This window comes from Camelus ferus, chromosome 10, assembly GCF_009834535.1.
Source record: "Camelus ferus isolate YT-003-E chromosome 10, BCGSAC_Cfer_1.0, whole genome shotgun sequence".
NCBI classification, from domain to species: domain Eukaryota; kingdom Metazoa; phylum Chordata; class Mammalia; order Artiodactyla; family Camelidae; genus Camelus; species Camelus ferus.
The window spans coordinates 71,244,639-71,256,601 of NC_045705.1; the positions used below are offsets into that span (position 1 = coordinate 71,244,639).

General features: G+C 56.9%; 1 long non-coding RNA gene across 1 annotated transcript in view; it reads right to left on the reverse strand.

The window, feature by feature from the left end:
* The window catches only part of LOC116666562, a 22,095-nt gene extending 13,454 nt beyond the window's left edge, over positions 1-8,641 (reverse strand). The window contains exon 1 of the long non-coding RNA XR_004323504.1: positions 8,630-8,641. This is a non-coding gene — a long non-coding RNA (uncharacterized LOC116666562). The remainder of the gene's footprint in view (positions 1-8,629) is intronic.
* Between the last annotated feature and the right edge of the window lie 3,322 nt (positions 8,642-11,963).

The window sequence follows — 11,963 nt, forward strand, 5'->3', positions numbered from 1 at the left end:
GAGTCTTCAGTGGCCTCCAGCCCCACGGCACCCTCCCCCCAATCTTCCTTCTGACGCCCTCCCCTTGGCGCGTCTGCAGCTTCAACTGCCCACAATCTCCACCTGCTCCAGCCGCCCTGCCCCGCAGCCACACCCAAGGCATCAGGGACACAAATGCTGTCAACTGCCACTACTGTGTCTCCAGCCAGATTTCATCCTTGGCCTTCAGACCCGGAAATGCCAAGCTGCTGGGTGCTACCTAGTCTCCCTTCCCTCTCAGCAACTCCAACTCCCTTCCCTGCCCCTGGCCCACAGCCCCTCACCCCTCCTTCCCCATCCTCACCCCACTGCCCTCCAGTAAGCAGCACCGTTCTTGACTAGGCCCGCAGCCCGCCCCCCTGCACCTCTCACCAACCTCCTGGCCTCTGGTTTCTGGCCTCCTCCATTGGTCCCTCCCCACTCCACTGAGCGGCCTACAAAGAACCCGCCTGGGGCCAGGTCCTCTTCTCTTCCTCGAAGGTGCCCCTGCCTGGTTCTGCTAGTGTCACTCCATGCTCCTCCGTGGCTCCCCCAGTCTTAGGTGCAGGGCCTCACTCGAATCCTCCGTCCCATTGCTGAGCAGACACACTTGTCTCCCTCTGTTGGGGGTCTGCCTCTGCCCGCTCTGCCCAGAAGGGCCCAGCACTGACAGTCCCGGAGCTCTGCCTTCATGGTCAACAGGTATGCTCCTGTGTGTGTGTCTGTGTCCAAACGTCCCCAGTTTATAAGGACACCAGTCATATAAGATTAGGGCCCACCTGGTGACCTTATCTTAGCTAATTTTATCTGCAAAGACCCTATTTCCAAGTAAGGTCCCATTCTGGGGCACTGGGAGGGGAGAGGTAAGGACTGACATATCATTTTGGGTAGGACAGAGTGCAGCCAATGGCGGGAATCAGCCAGTAGGCATGGACATGACCAGGGGCGGCCCCGCACACCTGTCTCACTGCTCTGCTCAGCAGCCTGCTCTGGGCACAAGGATTTCCAGCTGTGGAGCCGGCCTGACTGCCTGGAATCCTCAGACCAGAGAGAGCAGGCACCAGTTCAATCAGGACCAGGAAAAGCCACCAGGGACCATCTGGTCCATGGCTTCTTGCCCTTCAGGGTCCCCTGAGAGCATCTTCAAACACAGATCCCTGGGCTCCATCCAGACCTACAGAGGCAGTGGGGGGGGGGGGAGATAGGGCCCAGGAATTTGTATTCCCAGCTTCTCCAGGGAGCCTGCTGCATGTGCAGACTGGAAGATGTAGCATTTGGGGACCCCCGCAATGTCTAATAGCCCCCGCCCATTGAATGGAGGAGACAGGGGTGAGCCGGAGCTGGCTAGTGGCATGTGGGGAGGAGGGCCCAGTCTCCTGACTCCCTCCCAGGCCTGCTCCTTTCACTGCCGCCTGCCAGGGCCATGGCATAGGGACCCTTAGCCTGTTCTGCCCCGACCAACCCAGGAACTTGAGCCGGGGAGGGCGCAATGGAAAAGGGCAGAGGCTGGGAGGCGGTAGCGGGTAGAGGCCATGGGTGGACAGGTGGTTAGTGCCCCAGAAGTAATCCCAGCCCCTACTTCCTCAGAACCTAAGATGACTGCCCCCCAAAAGGGGTTTCCCTGCTCTCTGCAGGGGGAGGGGCGCTCTCCAGGCAGCTCAGCTCTTCTGCTACTGCCAGACAGGACCGCTCCAAGGGCTGCTCCCACGGGTGACCTCTTCCACTGTCTGCTCAGGATGCAGCGAGGAGAGCCCCTCTGCCAGGCAGAATGTAGAGGGAAGATCCTGGGCTTAGGAACAGATGGTTCTGGAATCCCAGCTCCCCACCTGCTCACTAAGGCATCTGGACACGTCCCTGTCCCTCTAAGAGTCCTTGTCTCCTTCCTGAGATCACTGAGTGAGTAAGTGTGGATCTGCAGGAGGGCGTCCCCCCAGCAGCTGAGGGACTGGAAGAGCTGATGCCTTGGGAGGGGGAAGGCCAGCAGTGGGTCGATGGGGGGCCACCCACCTCTGCAGATCCCAGGAGGCTGGCTTCCCGCAGTGCCTTCCCCAAAGCAGACCCCTAGGCTTCCCTGAGACAAGGAAACACTGACCTCTGTGATGGCAGGGACACAAGGGCTGCCCTCTCTGCTGCCCGGGCCCAGCTGTCACTCACTCAGCCTCACCTGGGACTGTCCCAGACACAAGAACCAGCTCAGAAGGCAAGAGAGAGCCACTGTTCTCCATCCTCGGAGTGTAGGAGAAAGACCACCAGGTGGCCCGGCCCGTGACAAGGCCTCCTGGCCGGGCAACCAGGCCCTGGGAGGGGACGCTTTGGAACAGCAAACTGAACACGCTCCCCACTGGCTGTCAGGCAGAAGGGAAGGCAGCTGGAGGGCGGCCCTCTGCCCACAGCACTGGCAGTGAGTGGGCCTATGGGACGGACAGACACGGTCAGGCTGGAGGCAGTGCAGGAGAAGGGAGGACCCAGCAGGGCTCGATGCTTGTGCCCAACATCGGCCGCTGAGAGTCAGCTTCCTCCCTTCAGACTTGTCCATGTGGTCACTCTTACCCTGGAAGCCCCATCCTCCACCCACAACAGAGGACAGCTTCCTTTGGGGGATTCCTGGGGGTCCTGCCTCAAGAAGTCCCCAGTCCAGAGCAAAGCATAATTGGGAAAACCAAGGCCCTGTTTCCCCACCCTGGAACTCCCAGCTGACACGTGGCTCCAGGTGCCCCTCACAATCTGGGCAGAAGGCCGGTGTCTGGTGGAAAAGGCAAGGTTGGGGATGGGCGTGTGTATCAGTGAGGATGGCCTGCTGTAACAGAGGACCACAAACCACATGGCCTATAACAACAGGAGTTTACTGTCTCATGGTTGTGGGTGGCGTCGGCAGGTCTGTTTCCTTCTGAGGGCTGCTGGGGGAAGGGTCTGGCCTGGGCCTCTTGTTGGCTTGCAGAGAGCCATCCTCCCCCCTGTCTCTTCTCACCATCCTTGCCATGTGCTCAAATATCCCCTTTTTATAGGGACACTAGCAATACTTGATTAGGTGCCCACCCTATTCTATGATGACCTCATCTTCACTAATTTAATCTGCAATTATTCTATTTCCAAATAAGGCCACATTCTGAGGTCTGGGGGCTGATGAATTCAGTGTACCTCTTTTAGGGGGTGGGGGCCAATTCAACCCACAACCCCCAGCTTTCCTTGTCCCCATTGTAGGTGTCATCATTCTCCAGAGTCCTGACCACTTGTCAATGTACTATATGTCTTTCTTACTTTTTTCCTTGACCATCTACTCCCACTAGCCTGTAAGGTCCATAGGGGTAGTTTTGGGGTTTTTTTAATCTACCACTGCATTCCGGGCACCTGAGCAGGGCCTGCCACGTGGCTGGCCCTCAATACTTATTTGCCAAGTGACTGGATGAGTGGACAGAGGAAGGGCTCAGGGGAAACCCCTCCAGGTGCACCTCCCTGCCAAAACAGTGGCCCCCAAGCAGAACTGCATCTCCAGAGAAGTCATGGAGGTTAGTGCCACCACCAGAGACCCGAAGGGTGCAGAGGACGAGGCTCCTGTCCCACTCCAGTTTTACTTACTCGTGTGGTCTGTGCAGAAGATGGAGGCAGGTTGGTGATGACAACGGGTTATTGCAAGTTTAAAGCCAGGATGATTCCAGCTGCAGCTGCCCTTCCCGATGTGATGTCCTTCCTGGAGCAAATCAGTACAGTTATTACTCAGCTACAGATTGTGCAAACACTCCTCACCCCGTCCCATCAACCAGGAGTGCCCAGAGCAGTGAGCTGCCCTTGGTCACGGTTACTGGCAGACCGCTGCGGTCCTGCCGAATGGGCATCAGCCCTTACTCCCTTCCCCTGGGTTTAGTCCCTGCAGATGCAGGTTATCTCAGGACATCACATCATTCCATTACCTGGGTATGTCCCATTGATAGGCTGTGGGGCCCAGGACTTGGTGGTACTCTAGACACTGAAATAACAGACATGCTTGCCCAGGGGACAGATCTCACCAAAATTTAGGAACTTGCCACACTTAGGTGAAATTTGAGGGGTTCAGTCATCTGGCAATATCAAGACATTCCCCCCAAAGTGAAGTACAGGTTATTACACCTTGAGCACCTCAGCAATAGGAAGAACACAACCATTTTGATAAGTGTATCAATTAGGCAGTTGCCTTCAACTTCAAGTAACAGAAACTGGAAAGAACAGTGGCTTAAGATTTTTTTTTTTCAGTTAAAGGAGGTAAGAAGTTCAGGACTGCTGTGGAGGTCCCAGAGTTTCCAAAGGCACTCAGATTCTTTCTTTCTGCCTTTGCCATCGTTTGCTTGCCTCATGGTCCAAGATAGCTGCAGAAGCTCCAGCCATCATTTTCCTTTTATTGTCAGGAAGTGGGAGGCTGGACCAGGATGGTGGTGGGGAGGAAGGACAAAAAGGATTTCCTGGAAGCGATCCAACAACTTCCATTTACATCTCATCGGCCACCCTGTCTACATGGGAAGCTGAGTAAAAGAAGGAGGAGGTGGTGACGGAAGAGAATCAGAAGAAAAGGAAGAAGAAAGAAGGGGATACGGATATTGGGCAAATAATGTATAGTCTCTGACCAGCACTTTTTGAGTGTACAGTTCTTATCAAATTATCAAGAGACCTAAGGGTATACTAGCTTTGAACTGAGAAGAAGATTTAGCTGAGGCTGCGTTAGAAGCAGGTCTATCACTTGGAACCTATGACTCGACAGATCCAGCGGTGCTCTGTGGGGACTGTGGCAACTCTAATTGAAGAATGAGATAGGAGGGCCCCAGGCTTTTGGAGCAAAGCCATATCTTCTTATGAAATAAATCATGATTTTTTGAGATACAAGTTTCGGCTTGCCACCGAGGTCCATTTCTGGGCTGTCCCTAAGACAATGGGACATCACATGACCATGGGATCTGAACTGCCCATTACAGACTGGCTGACATGAAGCCATAAAGTGGGGTGTGCCTCACAGGAAACCATCAGCAAGGGGAAAGTGGATGGACCTGGAGCACAGGTAAGTTGCCTGAGCAGGTGGGTCACCCTCCTGATACACCAAGTCATACCTCCCTGCTTCCTCATCTTCAGCCGATACCTGTGACCTGATGAAATTTCTTATGACATTATTACTCCCATTACACTAATAGAGGCCTTGAGTCACTGGGACATTAAACAACTTATCCAAGTCACCCAGTCAGTAAGTGGAAGAGCAGGGACCCAAAACCCAGACTCCCATGGAGACACAGGACTGCTGGTAGTGAGGCAGGAAGGTGGACACAATCTTGGAGGGCTGCCTGAAGCTCCAGTGACAGTTAAGGGAAGGTTGTAGCAACCGGGTGCACGCAGGAACTCCCAGGGCTCGCACTCCTCAGGAAGGATGCTTTGGGTCACTGTGCTAGGCAGTGAGGCAACTGCAGAGTGCCTGGCACCAGGCGAAGTCGTGCATTTCAGCCACGGCCACTTGTTGGGCTGTACGGACGGAGCCCCAGGTGGCTATCTGCGTGTTGCTTCTTTCTGAGCAGCTGTGTGTTAAGCGAGTTCCCCACTTTCCTTTGTCTTTCCTCACCGTCTCAGGTGGTTGGTGGAAAAGTGTGCGGTTTTCCCCGTGAGCCACACAGGGATGAAGACAATAAAAGGAGAACAGCGTCTCCGCGCACCTGACCGGCCCTGACAAGACTCAGGTTGGGCCCGTTAGGGAGGGGTGAGTGGTGTTTCAAGTATCTAAGGGGCGGGCACACTATGGCGGGCAGCATGTCAGCCGGGTCCCAAGTTCTGTCTTCTCCATCCTTGTTCTTAGCCAGAGGCGTCCATCCCTGTGGTCTTGTACCTCCAGGCATCATGCCCCTGCAGAAGCAGCAGAAGTCCAAGCACCTCTCTGCCCCAGGCTTGGTCCTTCCTTTGGGGAAGGGAGCCTCCCCAGCAGACCTCTGGTTTACCTCCTTGACTGTAGCTGTGTCCTCGGACCGCCGCTGCTGCCAGGGAGGCTGGGATGGAAAGGTTTCACTTGCTGGTCTCCACCACGGGGAAGGGCAGGAGACCGGGGGCTTAGAGTCACAGAAGAGGCCCCTGTGAGTGGCCCATGGTCTCAGAAGTTCTCCACCTCCCCGGCTCTCCTGGCAGTGCTGTGAGCTACCCAGTATCCGTGCATAAATTCCTTTTCACCCAGACCTTTCTGTTGATGGCAACTGAGAGCTCAGCCTGATATTTGAGGCTTCCTGAGCCTGTAGAGAGGGCCCGGGGAAGGAGGGTACCTGGCGGAGAGGGGCGGGTGGAGGGGCTGCTTCCCTCTGGCGAGATGGGGCAGCCAGCGCTTGGGGGAAATGTGGGGAGCAGGGGGACAGCCGGGCTGTGAGGGAACAGCTCCGCGGGGACCCAGGCGCCGCAGGCGAGCGGGCGGGGCCACCAGGACTACATTTCCCAGCAGGCGGCGCCCTGCGCGTCACTTCCGGCGGCGCCAGCGGCGCGCGCGTGGGAGTGAGCGAGCGAGTGTTTACTTCCGGCCGCCGCCGCCGCGGGCTGAGGGCCGAGCGAGTCGGGCGGCGGGTGCGGCGGGCCCCGCGCAGCCATGGACTGGCTCATGGGGTGAGTCGGGCAGTCGGGCGGCCGGGCGGGCGGGGCGGGCCGCGGGAAGGGCGACGGGGCGCGCCGCGGGCTGCTCCGGTCAAGGGCACCGGGCCCGGGCGGAGCGGGCCGGGCCGGCGAGGGGCTTCCCCCGGGGTCGCGGCGCGGGGTTGGCGGCTCCTCAGAGCGGGGTCGCGGCGCCGGGACCGGAGCGGGGCCGCGCCGGCCTGCAGCTCCGGCGCCCGCGCGGGGCCGCCGCGTCCCGGGGGCCGGCCCAGGTCGCGCCGGCCACACCTCGCCGCTGGGTGTCGGGCGGCCGGGGAGGTCGGACTGCGGCTGCTCTCGCTGATCGCCGCAGGGAACTTGCTTCTGGAAGAAACTTTGACGCCGGCAGAGAAGAGTTTCTTAAAAACGAGGGGAAAGAAGCAAAACGACTCAGCTGTGCTAACGCGTCCGCGGGGCTCGGGTGAGGAGGGAGAGCAGGGCGAGGTTGGCGGGGCCGGGCGGGTGCGATCGGCGTCTACGCGGGCGGGCGGCCGGCCGCAGGGCGGGGTAGGAAGGAAGCATCGGCACCGGGGCCGCGGGCCGGGCTTCCCTCCCGTTGGCTTTGTGTTGAGCTTGCTGGAAGTTAGATAAACATGCAGAATGTCACGTCGTTTCAACAAGTTGTTCTGGCTAAAGCGATCCTTTTTTTTTTCTTTTTTAGTTTAATTTCTTTTGGAGAAACGAGAAGGGCAGGCAGTTTCCCCCCAGTAGCGTGGTCCTTCTACATCTGTACCTACCTCTGATTTGAATAGTACCCCTCTGGAGTCAGGTTAATTATTCCAGGGGCTCGGGGTGGGAGTGAGGGAGCTGCTGCTATTTTGTTGGCCTTGGGCTGGTGGAAGGGCTTGTGGAGACACTGAGGTCCTGGGAGGGAGGTGAAAGATCTGCTGTACCTTTCGTTTCAGTGTGTGTAAGGCCTTCGTAGGCAGAGTGGGGGTTGCTGTCAGGACAACAAGGAGTTGAATTAGACCCGTCTTTGCCTGCAGGTTGGGTGCAGTCTAGTGTGTCTGAGGGGAACAAGCTGCATGAGGATGGACCACGAGACCAAAAGAGACGTGCTGAGTGTGGCAGGGGTAGTCCCGGAGCCAGAGTGCAGGGGTCAGGGAAGTGTGTGGGTGATGCAGGGACCAGCCATGGGGCAGGACACATGGCCTGGCTTCAGCACTGCTGCCATCCCAGCCCTGCAGCTTGTTAACCGTGACCTTAGGTGATCGCTTCTTCTCCAGACCTGCTTTTAAAAAGTCATCTGGAAAAAAAAAATTCATGTGTAAGGTGGAAATTGTAGCCCTCGCAGTGTAGCCTCGTGGAAGGGTAAACTGAGGTGACAGAGAAAAGCCTTTAGCACGGTGCTTGATGTTGGTGAATGCTGGCCACTGTTGCTAAGGAGAGATGTTTTGTAGGAGGCTTTTGTAACCCACAGTCACCGAAAATTCAGGGCAGACAGCTGTGTTTGCTTTATTTTGAATCCTGGATGCTTCCTTTCTGCATTTATTGGTGGGATTACGTTGGAGACAACCCGGCCACCCTGTGAGTCTGTTTCAGAGATGCAGACAATTGACTGGCTGAGTTCACAGGGCTCCGTGTCGGAAGGATCGGCCGTGCCACTTGGACTGCTGAGGAAGCAGCTGGTTGTATTTTGTCAGTGTGTAATTATCATGTGCTCGTGTCCCTAAGAAGCAGGTACTCTGTGCCTGGAAGCTGACCGAGGTCTGTTCTCTGTGCACTTTACCGTCATCGTTGTGGACAAGCAGAAATCTCCCACAGCTGGGCTCATGAGGGTCTGATTCTTGAGGCCCTTGTCAAGACTTTGGCAGCCAGGCGGTCGTCTGGGTAAGGTCAGCGGAGCACTTACCTCGTGGGCCCCATGCTGGGGGGGTGGGGGGTGGCTGTCCAGGTGCTGGAGGAATACAGCTTGGAAAGGGACAAGGCTTGGAGCTGCGTCTCCTGTGGTCTCTGGCAAGGGAAGGAGCATTCGCTGCTGCCTGGCTGTAAAATAGTCAGTTCCAAAAGTGGGCCAGACAGCTCGGAAGAGGGGTGAGGATGGAGTTTGGGCATCCTTGTGCATGTGTTTTTAAACTTAGTGGATTGCAGATCAGACTTTATGAATCATAAATTCTTTAACAATTCTTTAATTGTGAATCTCTCCTCTTTAAAAAAAAAAAAACAGTGGTGCGACCTCAGTGGTCAAGTTCTTATCTTCTTGAGAGCTTGTTCCCGGGGTGTCAGGACACTGCAGTGGCCCTCTGCACCTCCCCTGTGCGTACTGAGGGTCTCCATGGAGCGCGGGGGTTTTCAGGCCCAGACTCACAGCTGCAGCGAGGGCACAGTGGAGACCCTGGGCCCGCAGGCCCGCCAGCCCGCCCCGCCCCGCCCCGAGCCACCCGCCCACCTCTAGAGGAGAGCCCCAGCAGAGAGGAGAGCCCCAGCAGCGCTGCGCGGAGCTGCCTCCTGCCGGGTGCCCTTTCCGTGCTCGCTGCTGTGGCTTCGCTTGTCCTTAATCCTTGGCCAGCTTTCAGCCTGGAAGGATTGAGGAAATGTCTGGTTTTTTTTTTTTGTTTTTTTTTTTACTGTTTTTTGACATTTTTGTTAATTCAACACTATATCCTGTCAACCAGGTCGTTTGGAATATAATTCTCACGTTTTAAGTGTTTTTTGTACTTTTTTAAAGAAAGAGTTTCTCTGCATTAGTTCATCTCAGGTGACGAAGCGTAGACTCAGCTGTGGTAGCAAGCAGTGCGCCATCCTCCCTCTCCTGACAGTGATCACTGTCACGACCCACAGCACGGTGCCCAGATGTTGGAGTGAGACCGCAGCCAGTCTCACTGAGGGCCGTGCTGAGCAGTGCAGGCAGCCTTGTCTCTCCCTGCAGCGGCCGGGGAAGGGAGGTCCCGCAGGAAACCCGCCAGGGAGGCCAGAAGTAAAGCCAGCGTGTTAGGACTTGTGCGGGAGTTTGCTGGGGCTTCTTGGGAGAAGAATTTTGTGATGGGCAGCTTGCATCCATCTGCTTCAGTGCCTTTTTCTCCGCTTGGCGTTGAGCTGGCTGTAGGAGGAGATGCCTAGTCATTTTTTTCCTTTTTTTTTTTTTTGCAAAAGTAATTTCCAACCTGCAGAGGGTTCCCACTTCTGTAGGTCACCCCTGTAGTCCTGGCCCTTGTGGATGACAGGCGACAGGGCGGGAGGAAGCCAGCCCCAGGGAGATGCTGTGGGAGCAGGGGCGGGGTGGTGGTCCAGAGCAAGCTGCTGTCTGGTCCTTAACGGGTAGCGACAGGCCCTGTGAGCGGATGACTGAAGTGCAGTTCAAGTTCTGCCCAGCAAAGATCAGTCCGGAAGTTTCCCTGCAAGCACCCGGGCTGCCAGAGAGGAGAAACACACCTCCTCCCGCTTCCAGCTGGCAGGAGCAGACCAGCCCTCTGCTGGCCCTGGGTGGGGCCCTGCAGAGCCCCCTTCCTGGGCGGCACCCTACCATGACTTCCGTGCCTCTCTTCTCCCCCAGGCTGCGGATGGGGTGGGGCGAGGTGGAGGTTAGCACTCTCTGGCTCTGGCAGAAGGAGATAAGCTTGCAGGACTGGCGTTCTCACGCAGAGGGTGACGGAAGCTGGTGCTCGTGGGCAGCTGACAAGGCTCTGCTCCATGCCGCGGGGTGTTCGGCCCGCCCATCTTGGCCTTCAAGCATCTTGTGCTCAGGCGGAGGGGACCACATCCTGCAGATGGCATCTCTGCAGGCATTTGGGGTGTGGATGACTTTCTTTTTCTTGCACATTGCCTCTGGGGAAGATGTTGTGGCTGCCAATCAAATCCGATTATGGGGATACCCAGACTGAACTGGCTTGAGTCTCTAGACTTGTTTTTTAACAGCCTGGTCGGACCAACGAACCCCTCCGAGGCCACCAGTAGCTCCTGACAACAAGGTCCGCAGCTTTGAGGTATAATTTACATGCCATGAAGTTTGCTTGCTTCAAGCATACAGTTAAGTAATTTTTAGGAAAACTACCAAGTCTTGTGATCATCACCAGTTTAGTTTGAGAACGTGGCCATCACGCCTGAGATAAACCTTGTGCCCATTTTTGAATTGGCCCCCCGCAATGACCCCAGCCCTGGGCAGTCACTAGTTTACCTTCTATTTCTACAGATTTGCCTATTCTGGGCATTTCATGTGGGAATTGAACGGCATCACAACACGTGGTCTTTTGTGGCTGGTTCACTTCGCCTGATGTTTTAAAAGTTCATCCCTGTTGTTGCACGTATCAGCGGTCCTTATTTTAGCCAAATGATACTCCAGCATATGGAGATAGGTGTATTTTGTCTCCCCATTGACATCTGGATTATTCCTGCTTTTTGCTGATCCTGAAAGATAGGGACATGACCCAGCCTTTTCTGGCAGCGAGCTGGCCCACTTCCCACCGGGAGACCTCTGGTCCCGACTGTGTTCAGGGTCTGTCGTGGGCCAGGCCCTGTGCTGGGGATCAGAGCGTCCAAGATGGAGAAGACACGGTTTCAGCTTTGTCGGGCTGGGGAAGGTGAGTGAATGAGGTGGGGTGGTGGGCTCGGGTGGGTGTGGGAAGGCGCAGGGGCGCTGGGAACCCTGATGGCGGAGGAACATCCAGGAACAGCGGCTCTCCACACAGGTGCCCACTGGGGCCTTAACTTGTGGCTGTGCTTGCCCGGGCTGGGGTGCATTCAGATGCCCTTTAAAGAGAACAGGGTCACAAAGAGCCCTTTGTAGGGTGAGCCCCAAGTGCCTGGACACTCTTGGCAGCACATCGTTTCTCGTCTGTCCTCCTGCTCTGTGAGTCTGCTGGTAGCCGTGTTGCAAAGTGTCCCCAGAGCTGTGCTGTTGGCAGGGGACAGGCAGGACACGAATCCACTGAAGGCGCCACAGGAGGCCCTGTGGGGGGTGGGCGGGGCTGCCCTTCTCCTGGCAGGCGCTCCTGAGGCAGCTGCAGCACCCCACTTCCAGCCTTGGTCCCCCTGTCCTCACCGCCAGGTGTCACTGCCCGCTGCCAGCTCTCCGAGGCCTCTCCTCCAGGATGCTGGAAACGCCAGATGGTGTGGAGGTGCCATGTTGTCAGGAGCTAATGGTGGCCTGGGAGGGGTTCGCTGATCCGACCAGGCTGTCGTCAGCTCTGAGGGCGCCTCCTGGAGGGGTGAGGCTGATTTGGGAAGGGGGTGCCGGAGGCCACCTCCAGGGACACCAGGGTGAGTGTTCCCGCCATCCCCGCGTTTCCTCCGTCTTCCTCAAGTGGTCCTGGAGACCTGGACTCCCCCAGACCCCACGTCCTGGGCTCTGTCATGGGCGTGCTCGTGTGGCTCCACTGAGGGAGGCTGGGCCCAGGGGTGGGTCTGCTTGGCGAGAC